This window comes from Mesoplodon bidens (assembly GCF_964165515.1).
Source record: "Mesoplodon bidens genome assembly, chromosome: 6".
NCBI lineage: Eukaryota > Metazoa > Chordata > Mammalia > Artiodactyla > Ziphiidae > Mesoplodon > Mesoplodon bidens.
This window is the reverse complement of record NC_138162.1, coordinates 61,635,761-61,651,986: the sequence shown is the minus strand read 5'-3', so window position 1 is coordinate 61,651,986 and position 16,226 is coordinate 61,635,761.

Below are 16,226 nucleotides of genomic sequence, written 5' to 3'. Positions count from 1 at the left end.
CTTTCTCCAGTTGCAGTGAGTGGGGGCTACTCTTCGTTGCGGTGCGTGGGCTTCTCATTGCGGTGGCTTCTCTTGTTGCAGAGCACGGGCTCTAGGCACATGGGCTTCAGTAGTTGTGGTGCACAGGCTTCATTGCTCCGCAGCGTGTGGGAACTTCCTGGACCAGGGCTTGAACTCGTGTCCCCTGCATTGGCAGGCGGATTCTTAACCACTGCGCCACCAGGGAAGCTGAGGTTGTGATGTGTCAGCAAGGATGTCAGGGAGGAAGTCAGAGGGCCAGATCTTCAGGGACATGGCTTGTTTAGCTTACATGGATTTCTGAAAGTGTCAGTGGCTCATTCTCTTTGGCAGCTTGGAGAGCTATCCAGGTTCAGAACTAGAAGTATTCAGGCTACAAAGAAGGCAATAAAAGATTGGAAACTGACTTACTGATACTTTCCAGAAGTATCAAGTCTGGCAACTGGAAGTCTGGAAGCTTCCCATGCAGTCATCGCCATAGACAGCACTTGTCTAGATTTTTTAAAAAAAGCATCTCTCCAGTTTCTCAAATGTCATTTTGCCCCCAAATCACCTGGTACTGGTTAAAATGAACATTCTTGAGGCCCACTTGCAGAGACTTGCACACGACTCTCTGGGGTTGGGCTCAGGTAACTACCTTCTTCCAAGCACACCAGGTAGTCTAGATCAGGTGGTCTGTGGACCATATTTTCTGAAATGCTGCCCTAAAGTCTTCCATGTACCTCAGCTATCAAATCACTGTGTGAGGTGCCATAATTTATTTCCAAAGAAAGAGGTCTAGAAGTAGTTTTTCTTTCTCCTCCCACATTCAAGCTGTCATCTCCTTCTGCCACAATGTTCCAACATTTTCTTTATGTTTGCACCCTCTTCTCAAGCTCCTCACCCCAAGTCATCATCTAAGATCAAGGCATTTGAGTCAGCTCCCACCACGGGCAAACACCTGAGAGGTGCACAGAGTCATTTGGGCAACCACCTTTCCAGACCTCGATGACTGCATTTTGGCTCAACTTGCCAGGTGTGCCAAAGTGATGACCAAAAGCTGAGTCTTATGAAGAGTTTTTTTTTAGTTTGAATTTCTTGTCAATATTTTCAAATGGGGGAAATTTCCCATACACATCCATATTTCTGGCTATTCTTAAAATACCAGAGGATCTGGCCACTCTGGCCGGTTTTCCTAAGGATAATAGTCAGCTGGGGTTGAGGAGAGGCTGTCCCCTTGAGACACAGAAGAGAGGTGCATATATTGCAAAGATAAGGAAGCTCAAGGTCAGGGCCCTGCTGCTCCAAGGCCCTTGACCTAACATTGCATTCATAGTTTTGTATTTTTTTCTTAAAGAGGCCACCACAATTGTGTAAGTTTTAGATTTTGCGAAACTTGGATCCACTCCTGCCATTCTGTTCTATGTACTACTTTGCTACCAAAGATTGGTTAGCATCTATCATCAGATTTGCCAGTAGATTTTGTTAAAGTAGAGAAATATTTCTGTGAACTCTTGGGTCTATAAAAACAAGAGACAAATGGAGAGGGCCTCATACTTTAGGCAGAAAGGGAGAGGGCCTATCTTTACATGGATGTGATCTGGCCTGCATCCCTAACATTTGATTTCATGATCCCTGGCTGCATCTAGTTCTTCTACAGTTCATGATTCCTTAAATTCCCTATAGTGGGAACATTTTTGTACATAGTCATCACTCTTGGTTCCTTCTCCATTTCTGTAAAGACACATTTAAATCCCATCAATTTAATCCTCACTTGGGGTGTGGATGCTAAGAATCCCTGTTCTGGAGAAAGAAAAATAAAAGTGATATCTGCCTATAGAAAGGCATATTTTTGAATGAAATGTCCTAGGGGGAAAGGACTGCATCTTCTCTGATTTTTACTGCACGTGTTTTCAGACATGGCTAAATGCTTTCTGGGATCTCACTAAATATTCACTGACATTGATGATAAGACATGGATAGAATAGATTAAGGTATCTGTTCTCCAGTTACCTTCTAAGATATTATTTTTCTCTGTTGGTCACTGCTTGGAGCAGATTCTTTCATCCCACAGCATTAAGCTCTATGGAAATTCAAATATTTTTATTGTAACAACATGCTGTAATATTGGGAATTCAGCCATTGCATTTCCCCCTTCCAAGATATTATTTGCTTTACTTCAGTATTTCTTGTGTTGTTCATAATGTTGTTTTAAAACCTCATTTTTCACTCTTGAGATTGTTAAGGATTTGGTGATGTTATCTGTGAATATATTTATTACGCAGCATTAGCCTGCCTTTGCTCCTCTGCGGGAATGGAGGAGAAGTAGCATGCATTATAGATCATCGGGGAGGGAGTCTTCCCGAGCCATTTACCTGAAGCTTATTTTAACACTTCTCATTTGCACAGACTGTTAGCTCCTCTTTTTAGATAACATCTTAGGAAAACACCTGTTTGAAGATGTGAAAATAAAACTAAATACAAACAAAAGGGCAAGTTGTTGAACATGGGCGTTTGTCATATTTATTTTCTAATCTTTCCTGTCTGGGAGTGTAGTGGGGGATGTGACTTATTACTCTGAGTCTGAGCCATTAATTATTTTTCTACAAAATAAAGGGTTGAGAGCCAGTGTCCACTAGGCCGATGTGGACATTTGAGTCAGGACTGTAGAACTATTTAAGGGGTTGATTATTTTAATGATATATTCTTTTCCCATATTGAGATAATTTGATCTTTAATAGGATGTCAAGAAAGCTTTAGATAGAGAGATTGGCAAAAATTACACTGATGGGTATTTATTTACAGCAGAGATATCCAAGCCTTCTATATAATAACACCTCATTTACTTTACTCTGTTTTTCCAGAAGATGAATTTTGAAGGTAATGAAAGTTTATCTTTTACACCAAAAGTTCAGGTAAACCCTTTTGAAGTAAATCTTCCTAATTTTAGAATTATATATTTTTAACGGCACTAAATTAATTGTTCAATAGTTCCCCATCTTAGTTGTATTTTTCCTACATAAGTGTCAATCTAGTGTTTTTCTCTATTTTTAAAAAATTCTAAAATTTTCAGTACTGTCGCTAGGCACTATGAACACATTTCCTGATTCCTCTCCAGAGATAAAGAACCTGTTTTCTCTGTTAAGAGAACGGTTTTATCCTGAATAAAATCATTCAACAGATAACTTAAATTCTTATTCAGCCATATCATCAATGGCACATTGTATTTTTTTCAAACTTTGCTTTGAATCTACTACCCTTTGCATTATGCAGGAGACAAGCAGCTCTTTCTCTGTGAAGTGAACATTTTGGTAACCACCAGTGAATTTCAGACCTTATTTTATGCAATCACTGCATTACTTAAAAGCAGCCAGGAACATCTGAATTCAGTGATGGTGTGCAAAGAAATTGGGTCAACCTTTTGCTAAGGCCAAATAGGAGCGCTGAACAAAATATTTTTATCAATCTGCTTCAAGGCATTGGAGATTTAAGGCAGTGAAAAATCACCAGGCCATAATCCCACGAAAAGAGGGGAATCTAGAGAAGTTAACATGATTTTTTGGAGCTGCTTTTCCTTAGGGAGCTTTGCAAATTCTAGAAAAGGCAGCTAAAAGGCTGAGAGCTAAAGAACACTTTTTAAAGCTTCCAGAGTTGAGGAAAACAAAATTTGAAGTCTTAAGTCCTGCCAAAGTAATGGTGGTGGGTAAATCCATGTTTTGGGTTGACATTCAGAGGGGAATAAGGGCAAACAGGGAGTAAATAGCCTGGTGCCCTCAGGAACTGCAGCCAGTTTGGAATTATCTCTAGTCCTGTTAATTATATTAAGGTGATTTGAGAATGCTTGTGCCCTCAGATGTCTGAAAGAATCAAACAAAAATCCTGAAAAGAATTACGCAAGAAAGGAAAATGATAAGCCAACTTCTCTTATGAACATAGATGTGAAAATCCTAAGTAAAATAATATCAAATTGAATCTATCAATACACAAAAAGTATATTGTACTTGTATATGACCAAATTGTTTATTTCCCAGGAATGTAAATTTATTTAGATATTTGAAAATCAATGTAATTCAGCACAGAATAAAGGGGAAAATATCTGATTATTTCAATAGATCCAGCCAAAATATTTGATGAAATTCAACCATGTTCCAAAGTAGTAATAGATGGGAATATCTTAAGTGGAATAAAAGCTACCTATAAAAAAGAAAAAGCATATGTAGCACTTAATGAGGAAATATTGAAAACTCTCCCCTGACATCAGGAAAAAAAATAATGCTTCCTATTACCACTGCTATCCAACATTTTACTAAGTTCCTAGTCAGTCCTAGTCATAAAAAAGAAATAAAACATTAGGAAGGGAAGAACAACTGCCATTCACAGACCACATGTTTGCATTCATAGAAAAATCCCAAAGAGTCTTTAGACAAACTATTACAGTTAATAAATGAATTTACCAAGGTGGTTGAATAAATGCTCGATATACAAAAAATAAATTGTATTTTTAAATACTATCTCAAAAAACTAAATAATGAAAATTTGAACATACTTAGGAATATAGCTAACAAAAGATAAGCAAGAATGAAGCATAGAGAGATAAAAGGGCAAAAAATACAAAGGAGAAGGTAAAATACATAGAGGATATAGTGAAAAGGCCTAGGATATGAGTAGTTGTAGTCCTAGAGAGGATGTGGCAGAATTAATAATTAAAGACACAATGGCTAAGAAATTTACCACACTGATGAAAAACATCAAGGCACAGATCAAGAAGTCCTACAAACTACCAAGAGATTGAATAAAAGAAAACCACACCTATGCACATCACAGTTAAACCGCTGAAAACAAATGACAAGTAGAAAAATCTTAAAAGCAGCCAGGGGTGGGGAGGCGGGAAGACATATTACCCTCAAATTACAATTAGACTGCAGGCTGACTTTGTATGAGAAATAATGCGATCCAGAAGAAAATGGAGAAATATACATGAAGTACTGAAAGAAACTAACTGCCAACCTGAAACTCTATTTTCATCCTTAAAGAATGCAAGTGAAATGAAGACACTTTCAGATGAACAAAAACTTAGAGGATTCATCATCAGCATACCTTTTCTTAAGAAAATACCAAGGGATATTTTTTAGGCAGAATGAAAATGTTCCCAGATGGAAGGTGGGAGAAGCAGGAAGAAAGGAAGAGCAATAGAAAGGAATGTTTATGAATAAATCTGAATGAATATTGGCTGTGTAAAACAATAATAAAAATGTCTTATAGACCTATGTCAGGAGGCAGGTAAATGGAATTAAAGTATTCTAGAGTCCTTGTGTTGTCCAAGAGAAGGGGAAGAGTACTGATAAACATTGTATTCTAATAAGTCAAGAATGCATGTTGTAATCTCACAGGTAGCCATTAAAAAGAATAGTAAAAGGGCTTATAATTTTGAGGTTAATAGTAGGAAAAAATGGAATAACATACACTGGGGCAATCCAAACAAGTTAAGAAAATCAAGAATGAGGAAGATAAAGCAGGTGCAGTAAATAGAGAACACAGTGTAAGATGACAGTTTTAAATCAAATACATCAGAAATTATATTAAATGTAAATAGACTAAATGATCAAATTTTAAAAAATTAATAAAATTTTATATGACTAGATAAAAAATATTATATAAGGTTCATAAAAGATACACCTGGGCTTCCCTGGTGGCGCAGTGGTTGAGAGTCCGCCTGCCGATGCAGGGGACACGGGTTCGTGCCCCGGTCCGGGAAGATCCCACGTGCCGCGGAGCGGCTGGGCCCGTGAGCCATGGCCATTGAGCCTGCGCGTCCGGAGCCTGTGCTCCGCAACGGGAGAGACCACAACAGTGAGAGGCCCACGTACCGCAAAAAAAAAAAAAAAAAAAAAAAAAAAAAAAAAAAAAAAAAAAAGATACACCTAAATCATGAGGATGCAGAAAAGTTGAAATACAAAGACTAACCAAAAGAAAGCTAAGGTGTAACATCCATCTTTCATCTAGATTAATATCAGATAAAATATTTTTAATTAAAAAAGCTTTTGCAATAAAGGTCATGATTAATAAAATAAAGCATTTTACTCACCAGAAATATATAATAAAGCTAAATTGTATGTGGCTAAGAATACAGCCTCAAAGTAAATAAAGCAAAATTTGACAGAAATGTAAGAAGAAATAGACACATTCACATTCATGGTGGGAAATTTTCACACAACATTTTTAGTTATTGATAAATATATAGACAAAAATCAATAAGGACATAAAGGATTTAAAAACATAATTAACAAACCACCTATAGACATACATAGTGTATTGTACTCAGCAATGACAGAATGTACATTATTTCAAAAACTGCACAGCATATTTACAAAATTTGACTATATGCTGAGATCTGAAGCAAATCTCAACAATTTTCAAAAGATTCAAATTAAGCAGCATATCTTCTAAGTCTACCATGGAATTAAGTTAGAAATCAATTATAAAGAGATTTTTATAAAATTGCTATATATTTGGAAATTAATCAATATACTTCTAAATAACTCATGGGTCATGGAAGAAATCATAGTAGAAATTAGAAAATATTTTGAACAGAATAATTAAACTATTACGCATTAGAATTTGTGGTATACAGCTAAAACTATGCTTAAAAGGAAATTTGTAGCTTTAAATGCAATGGGGATGTCTGAAAACCAATGAGCTAACCATTCTTCTCAAGAAGCTAGAAAAGAATATCAAATTAAAGTAAGAGGAAGGAAAGAATAAAAATAAGAACAGAAATTAATGAAACAGAAAGCAAATGTAAAATACAGAAAATCAATAAGCCAAAAATTGCTTCTTTGTAGAAACTAATACAACTGATAACTGCCTGCTGAGACAGATTAAGAAAGTGAAGTCAAAAATAATCAATTTCAGGAGTGAAAAAGGAAACATCATTAAAATCATAACTTATAGACATTAAATATATGAGAATATAATGAACAACTTTATGCAAATATATTTTAAAATTCAGGTAAAATTTACAAATTCCATGGAAAAGAGAATAAATTTGATATAAGAAATAGAATAGTTCTGCAGATACTGAAAATGTTAAATTTGTTATTTAAAACCTCCCATAAGGAAAACTTTGGGCCTTGATGGCCTTAGTAGTGAATTCTACCAATCATTTAAGAAGGGAATACCATCAATATCACATACACTCTTTTAGAGAATAGGACAAAAGAGAACACACCTAACATGATTTATGAAACCAGCGTAACCTTGATATCCAAACCTGACAAGGACACTATGAGAAAGGAAAATTACAGGCCAGTCTCCTTCTTGAACAAAGACAAATGGACTAATAGAATACAGAAACATTACCTGTGACATACATAGCTGATAAAGGGACTGATTGTAGAATATATTGAGATTGCTTACAAATCAATAAGAAAAAGACAATCCATTATGGGCAATAGATTTAAATAGGTATTTATTTCACAAAAGAGAGTATTCAAATGACCAATAAAAATATGAGAAGATGCTTGCAACTTCACTAATAATCAGGGATATGCAAATTAAAATCATGAGATACCACTACATATCTACCAGAACGGCTAGTCAAAACGACTGATATTACCAAGTTGTAGCGAGAATGTGGGACAAAGGAAGTTGTCAAACACTACTAGGGAGAGTGTAAATTGGTGCAATCATTTCCTTTGGCATTATGTAATAAAATTGAGCGTACATTATCCTGTGCCTGAGCAATTCTACTCCTGGGTAAATCCCCAACAGGTATGCTTGTATATGTGTGGCAAGAGTATCACATACAAGAATGTTCTCAGCAGCATTATTCCTAATAGTCCAAAACTGAAAGCATCCCAATTGTTCAATAGGAGAAAAGAAAAATTAATTCCTGCAGGAGAATCCTCTGTAGCAGGGGCCAGGGAACTTGGGCTGGTAGAAGAACAAGTCTGAAAGTGGTTCATCCTCTGGTGTAGACAAGTTTGGGTGGGGAGAAACTACATCAATATGGAAAGGATAGATTAATTTACATCAGCAACTGTCTGCTCTTCATGAAAGCCTATCTTTAAGAAGTGCCATCTGGACTTCCCTGGTGACGCAGTGGTTAAGAATCTGCCTGCCAATGCAGGGGACATGGGTTAGAGCCCTGGTCCTGGAAGATCCCACATGCCACGGAGCAACCAATCCCATGTGCCACATCTACTGAGCCCACGTGTCACAACTACTGAAGCCTGCGTGCCTAGAGCCCGTGCTCTGCAACAAGTGAAGCCACCGCAATGAGAAGCCCACGCACCTCAGTGAAGAGTAGCCCCCGCTCACTGCAACTAGAGAAAGCCCACACACAGCAACGAAGACCCAACACAGTCCAAAATAAATAAATAAATTAAGAAAGAAAAATGATAAAAGAAGTTCCATCCACTGAAAAATTCCCTAAAGGCATGTTGTCCTCTCCATTTGACCTACCTCAAATTCTAGTCTTCATCGTGCGGGACCACCAGAAATCTATATTCTCGTACGCAGTCAGTTTAGCTCCTGAAAGAATTTCCTTTTCCAAGTTGCACTTAGTGCCCTTCTCTCTCCAGATCAGGCCTATGACCTGGACGTAGGAGAAGCAGACATTGTCCTGGTGCAGGAACAACAGAGAGAGAGAGAGAAGAGTCCTTAAAGACACACAGGGCTAGGTAGAATTCCTGCTCCACCTCTTACCAAATTGTAAGCATGAGCAAATCCTCGCTCATAAAATGGGGGAAAGAATCCATACAACATACAGTTAGATGAGAATTAATGAGGTAATGTCTATAAAATGTCACGCACAGAAAGATGCTCAAATGGTAGCTATTAGTATTTTTTGTTGACAGAGTTCTACTAGCTTTCATTTTAAAATATGTGGTTTGACCTTGACTCAGACCGTGTCCTCCCTCCCCACTGGGTACATTAAGAGGCCCAAGAATGAGTTAAGTTGTTCAAACCAAGTGCTACTGGACCAGAGAACATGGGCTTATCCCCACCTGAGCTGGTCAGGGAAGGCATTTGTGTGTCATCTGAATGCAGGCTGATTTCCGTGGACAGCAGCCAGAGGGGGAAGGGATGAAAGAGGCAGAGGGAATGAGATAAGCCTTGGGACTCTCTTCTGAAAGCAGCAATGTGAATGTTCATAGCCTTCCTGTACCTTGCTAGCTGGAGGGGAATTTCTGCTTTTTTCCCCCATCCTCTTTAAAAGGACTTCTGTCTGTGCCAGCTAGTTCCTAGATGTCTGTGTTGTAGAATCAGGCAATGTGCACAGTAACACAAACTGGACTCTGGGAAAGACAAAAGAATAGGGGCAGACAGAAAATAACAGTGAAAGGAGACAGCAGGCTGGGTGTTGAGGAAAGTTTTATTTGGAGTTGAGAATTGGAGAAAGGAAGGAATTTGGGGGAAGCAACTGATGGTGATTTCAGAGAACATTGTAAGTGGCAGAGGTAATCAGATAACCACGCATGGCAAATCCAAGATTTGGAACCAGTTGTGCATCCTTCACCACCATCCATTTTAGAACTAAATTTCATCATCCCCAAATGAAACCCCACTCTTTCTAGCCAGCAGCCCCAATCCCTCTATCCTCCCCAGCCCAAGGTAACCACTAATCTACTGCCTCTATAGATTTGCCTATTTTAGATATTTTGTATAAGTGGAGTTATACAATATGTAGTCCTTTGTGACTGGCATATTTCATTGAGCATAGTACTTTCAAGTCTTATCCATATTGTGGCATCTATCAGCACTTCATATCTTTGTTGCCAAATAATATTACACTGTCTATATCACATTTTATTTATTCATTCATCAGTTGGTAGACATTTGTTTTCACCTTGGATTGTTTTAACTTTAGCTATTTTAAATACTGGTGTGAACATTCATGTACAAGTTAGTGTGGGCATATGTTTCCATTTCTCTTGGGCATGTAAATAGGAATGGGAATGCTAGGTCATATGGTAACTGTATGTTTAACCATTTTAGGAACTGCCAGACTTTTCCAAAGTGGCTGCATGATTTTATATTCCTACCAGCAATGTATGAGGCTTTCAATTTCTCCACACCCTCACCAACACTCATTATTATCTATTTTTTTAAAATTATAGCCATCCTACTGGAAGGGAAGTGTTATTTCATTAAGGTTTTCTCTGATGGCTAATTGCCTGAATCTCTACTCAATTAAGGTACTTAAGGTACTTTTTTGATATAAAATTACTGAATTTGGAGTACAATTTTTAAGTTGATATGTAGTGCCAAACTGCTTTTCATTAATTGTATCAATTTTACTCTGCCTGGAAGTATATAGGACACTTATTTCGTAATATCTTCATCAAAATAAATATTATATTTAAAATCTTTGCCAATTTAGTAAGGTTGGAATGATTTATTTTAACCCTATTCCTAGTGATATTGGGTTTTTCCATACACATAATAATTATATATATAAATTCAGTCAGCTCATATTCTTTGTACATTTTCCTCTTGAGTCTCAGTTTTTATTTTGAAAATTGTTCTTAAAATCGCTAAAATTCATCTTGAATAGTTTATGCTAGATAAGAAACATTTGAGTAAATTATAAATATAAAATATTTTGAGAAATATTAATATTTTATGGTCCTGGCAATAATTAACCAGAATAACCATTCTGAAGCTTTAAAAGGGACTTAGAAAATTTAAAAAGTCTCTATTTGGTTATTTACATAATGCAAAAATTAGACAAATGGAAACTAAATGAGAGAGAATGCTTTGATTAAATGAGACATTAAAAACCAAATGGAAACCTCAATTAAATAGAGTCAGAAGACCAGAAGGGGGCGCTCTCACACCCTGCAACAATAGCAGAGCCCAATAGGAAGAAGGCTCTTCCTTCCTGACAACTTAGCCAATGAAAAGCCACGGACCCTTTGCTTATTGTAGTCCTTCCAACTTCCTTTTCCCCTTTAGAAAAGAGTTCTCTCCATTTCCGCTGGAGACTTGAACGTCTCTACCATGGTTGCAGACTCCAGATTGCAATTCTCTGCTGATCCCAAATAAACCCATTTTTTTTTGCTGGAGAAATAATTGGCAGTCTATTTGTTTTAGGTCAACAGACATATCAATGCTTCTCCTTGAATCTAATTGAAAATTTGATGATAGTGTATATTCAGTGAAATGAAGGAAGTTAGAAGAGGTAATTATTTGGAGGTTGATCCATTCATTTAGCTTCTTAGGCACTTTAATTGCATTCATGGAAATAGTTGAAACTTTTTTTAATATTTTCCAGTGTAGATCTCTCAGTGTGTACTTGTGTTTAAAAGAATCACATAAAATTGAGGTCTAAGTGCTCTATCATTTTTTGACTAGCAAAATTCTTAAACAGAAGTTGCTGAAGTGTAAGGTGCACCCTTACTAACAGGATTTCCAGGAGGCAGAGTGTGAGGGGTGAGCTGGTGAATACTGAATCACCAGCTCCATCTCTCCCCCTGATTGTTTAATGCTTAAAGGTCAGAACTGCTCATAAGATAAATGGGTTACAAACATCTCCAGTTTTTCTTTAGGAAGATCTGTGAGCCCCAAAGGGCTATCCAAAACTACAGAGTAGTTCTGAATTTACAGTCTTCTGAATTTAAGTTCTGTTTTTTGAGACCAGATGAGTATCCCCTACTACTCAGAGTTGGTTTTTTTACATGGCTAGAGCCAGAGACACACTAATGTGGGATGGATGATGACCCCATGTTCTTTTCATTAAACTATGTCTTTAAATAGTTGGATATCAATCCAAGGAATATGAGGAAACTATTTATTATGTTTAAATGTACCAAATATGGAAAGGGGAAGAAGCGTCCCAGAAAATATCCTAAGTTAGCATATCTAAACATCATTGGTTTGGGGATACACACTGTGTGAAGGGAGTAATTTATCCCTCTGTGACTCTTGCTCTGCCAGTGGCATTAAATAAGGAAATCTGCCATGTCCCTGTGTTCCTGGTGTCAGGGAGTTGACAATGCTGAGGAATGTGAAGTGTTCTCAACAGGAGTCCTGAGTCGGGGCCCTGTTATGGGTTCAGCTGTGTCCTCCAAAGATCTGTGGAAGTCCTCACTCCCCGTACCTCAGAATGTGACTTTATTTGGAAATAGGTTAATTACAGATACAATTAGCTAAATTAAGATGAGGTCATACTGGAATAGAATGGGCTCTTCGTCCAATATGACAGGTGTCTTTATAAGAGTAAAATTGAGACACAGGTACACACAGACTGTAGACCACCATGGGAAGACAGGGGTGAGGATTGGAGTGATGCATCTAGAAACCAAGAAACGCCAGAGATTCCTGGCCATTAGGAGAAGCTGGGCAAGATGCATAGAACAGAGTCTCCGCCACAGCCCTCAGAAGGAACCAGCCCTGGTGACACCTTGAATTTAGATTTCTACCTTACAGAACTGAGAGAATGAATTTCGGTTGTTTGAAGTCACCCAGTTTATGGTCATTTGTTACAGCAGCCCTAGCAAACTTATACAGGCTCCAAATTGCTAGTTCAACTGCTTAATAAGTTTGTATCAATTTCTTGTAGAATGGAAATAAGAATACCTGCCCATCGTGAAGACCCAATGAGCTTCTATAAGGGGAAGGTTTTATGTTTGGCTGCCTGAGCCTCTGGCCTTAGGCAACTTCCTAAGACTTCTACCCTCTTCTCTCAGCACTACCAATGCAGTTTGGAGACCAGTAGCTCTTAAACTTGGGTTTGCATCAGAATCACCTGGAGGGCTTGTTAAATCAGATTGCATGGCTCCACCCCAGAGTTGTTCATCCAGCAGGTCAGTGGCGGGGCTTGATAATTTGTTAATCTAACGAGGTCCCAGGTGATGCTGATGCTGCTGGTCTGGGGAGCGCATTTCAAGTACTATGGGATTAGATGCTTAGGGAAGATTTATGGGGGAAAAGTAACAAAGTCAGCCTTAGAGGGAGTCCTGAAAGGGTGGGGGCTTGGCATCATGTGCAGATAAACCTTAAATCATATTATCCTGAATGGGCTCTCAACAATCCTGTCCTTCCCCCATGCTGTAGCAAATGAGTCTTGTAGTATTTTATTGGTTACAGGTTCTTGTCCCATCTTCATTCTGAATTTGGATTTTTTTTTTTCTTGTACGTCTGGGCTTGGGCTTGAATGTCTACCTATTGTTCCATCTTGAGCTTCCCTGAGCGATGAGATTTGAGATCTGATGGAAAGTTAACTTCAGGATCTATGTGTCACCTGCCCCAGGAAGCCTTTTCACCATGACTCTGCCCTTCCTTGGGCTCATGACACATTTTTCATATTACCTGTTAGGTGCTTAATCTTACATTCACCAGTGGATCAGTTTTCATACGGTGGTCACCCAGTGAGCTTCTTGATCATTGGTGGGGCCCCATATCACGTTTAGCTAGGCTTAGGAAACTAGGCCATCCTTGTTCCTCAGAAACACTTTAAATTTCTTCTGTCTTACTAACTTTCCCAAAACTTCTCTACCCATTCACTCATGCATTCATTCATGAAATGCCCTATGGAGCACCTCCTTTATTCCTTATGGAAATGTGTAGAATAATGGGGGAAAGGAGGAGACAGATATAAAAAAATCACAGGAATACATGCAAAATTACAGCTGTGCCAGGTACATCGAAGGACAACAGTACTTAATTCTAATACTGGTGAGATCTGGCCCTGCTGGGGAGGTCGGGGAAGCCTTTGAATTGATATCTGAAGGACACGCTGGGAATTAGCCCGTTGTAAAGCAGAAAACAACTATTCCAGGCAGGGAGAAGGGTGCCTGCAAAGGCCTGGTCAGAGGAGGGAGTGCACAGGGACTGATCTTTGAGCGTGCAGAGGAAGGGCCTCAAGGGACATGAGCCGTGCTGGATGCCCAAAGCTGGAGAAGTGGGGGATGGCCCAGATGGTGTAAGGCCCCTGATGCCATGTGTTCACAGTCTGAGCAGGTATGGGCCGTTGGGCATCTCCCTTGACTCCATCGATTACTCTCCTGCCTCATTGTTCCTGGCTCCATCCTTCCTTTACCAGCTGACCTCTCCATTTGGCCTTTCTTCCCTTTCCTCCTGCATCCTCCAGTGACTGGGCTTATTTCTCCACTGTGACTCTCATCTGCCATTTAAACTGGCTCCTTTCCTTTATTAGTTAACTGGTCCAGATCACCCCAGCGTAAGGGAAAAAAAGGCTTCCCTCTCTGTTATATGTGTCATTGGTCTTATGCTTGCAGGCTGAAATGGGCTTTCCTTCCTCCCGTCCTACACCTTCAAAATTAAGGACATCTTAAGAATTTCTGTCAAAAGTTCTCCCCATTCAATTCAACTCTATTCACAGGAAGCTAAAAACTTTTCACGACCTTTGTTCTAAGGAACTCCCTACTTGGCAAATTTCCTGTGACTGGACCTTGAGAGAAAACTGGTATTCTTGACAGGGTGATGTATTCATGTTAACTTAAATGTTTGAAAGGCTGTTTTAAAATATTGCTTTATATCTGATTCTTTGTCACTGAAGAAGCTTAATATGTGTGGGCCAGAGAAAATACAAGCTGTGCACATTAAATAAAATCATCAATAATTTTTTAAAGGACAAAAAATTAGACCCCCCAAATCAAAGATAAATCACTTATGTATAAATTGTCTGTTAAAAACATAAAATAGGGACTTCCCTGGTGGCACAGTGGTTAAAAATCTGCCTGCCAATGCAGGGGACACAGGTTCGAGCCCTGGTCCGGGAAGATTCCATATGCCGCGGAGCAACTAAGTCTGTGAGCCACAACTACTGAGCCTGCACTCTACAGCCTGTGAGCCACAACTACGGAGCCCACATGTCACAACTACTGAAGCTCGCGTGCCTAGAGCCTGTGATCCGCAACAAGAGAAGCCACCGCAATGAGAAGCCCGCGCACCCCAACAGAGTAGCCCCCGCTCACCGCAACTAGAGAAAGCCCACGAGCAGCAACGAAGACCCAACGCAACCAAAAGTAAATAAATAAATTAATTAATTTATTTTAAAAATTAAAAAATAAAAACATAAAGTAGAATATATTATTTTTTTAGTATATAAAGCTGATGTTGATAGAAAGAATATTGGTAGGTTGTACTCTGAGTTCTTAGTATTGTTGACAGGTTTTTGCTGAACTAAAGTATCTCTTTTTTCTCACCTGGACTTTTCTGTAATCAAGAGAATGCAGCCTTGAGATGACAGGGTGGAATACATACTGTACTAAGGAATAACTTTTCTCTGCATGGCTAACTGGCTACTAAAATAGCAATAGAACTTGGTCTCTTTAACACCATACTTTATCAGGCTGACTAGCCAGAGCTTATGTTCAGGGTTAACAACATGCCTTCAGAATCTCTAATGATAATATCCATCCAGGAATAGAATAAATAAGCCAATGGTAATAATGCCCTAACAATTTACACTTAATTAAGGTTCCTCTTATTCCAGGAGTGGGCACTGCTGTCTCTGAGTCCAGTTGCTTAGCATTTAGTTACCAGCATTCAGCTGCCAATTCCCAGGGGCTTGAGAGATTCAGACCCTGGCAGCCTGACACATGCTAATCAAATAAACAAAAGATCTGATTTGTAAATCAGAATGTCAATGTCTTAGAGGGAGAATTGCCACTTGCTAAAGGACTATATTCCTTGTTACTCAATCTGTCCACCCTTGTCTGAGAAGGAAGCTAATGCAGTGCTTAGCAGGGGACCATAGTTGTGTAAATTGCTGTATTTGCGTTGCTAGACCCGAACTAGAAAAGGAACTGAGATTAGAATATTATTGCAGGGGTTGGATGGGAGAGGGGATATATCATTTGGAATTTGTTGATTACAAAGAACAGAAAGCAATATTCGTTGACTGAATAAAGGGGAATTTATGGGAGAGTCATTGAGGATTCTCAAAATTACAGGAACTTGGAGATTCAGGCTTGGATACAGCAAGGAAGCAGCAATTAAGACCACTGAACAGTCTGTCTGCTCAGCTGGAGAGAAGCAAGCTAGTTCCCATCTTTCTGGACCGCTGCTGGATTTAGCTTTAAAAATTTCACCAAGCTTTTAAAATTGCAATTAGACCATATCTAGTGTTTATATTATCTACTAGGAGTTGTAAAAGTAAAGACCCTACACTCAAAGAGTTAAGAATCCAATACTACATATCAATACGTAAAACACATTAGACCAAGTTCATGGCAGAGGTGCCAAATCAGGGCTTTGTG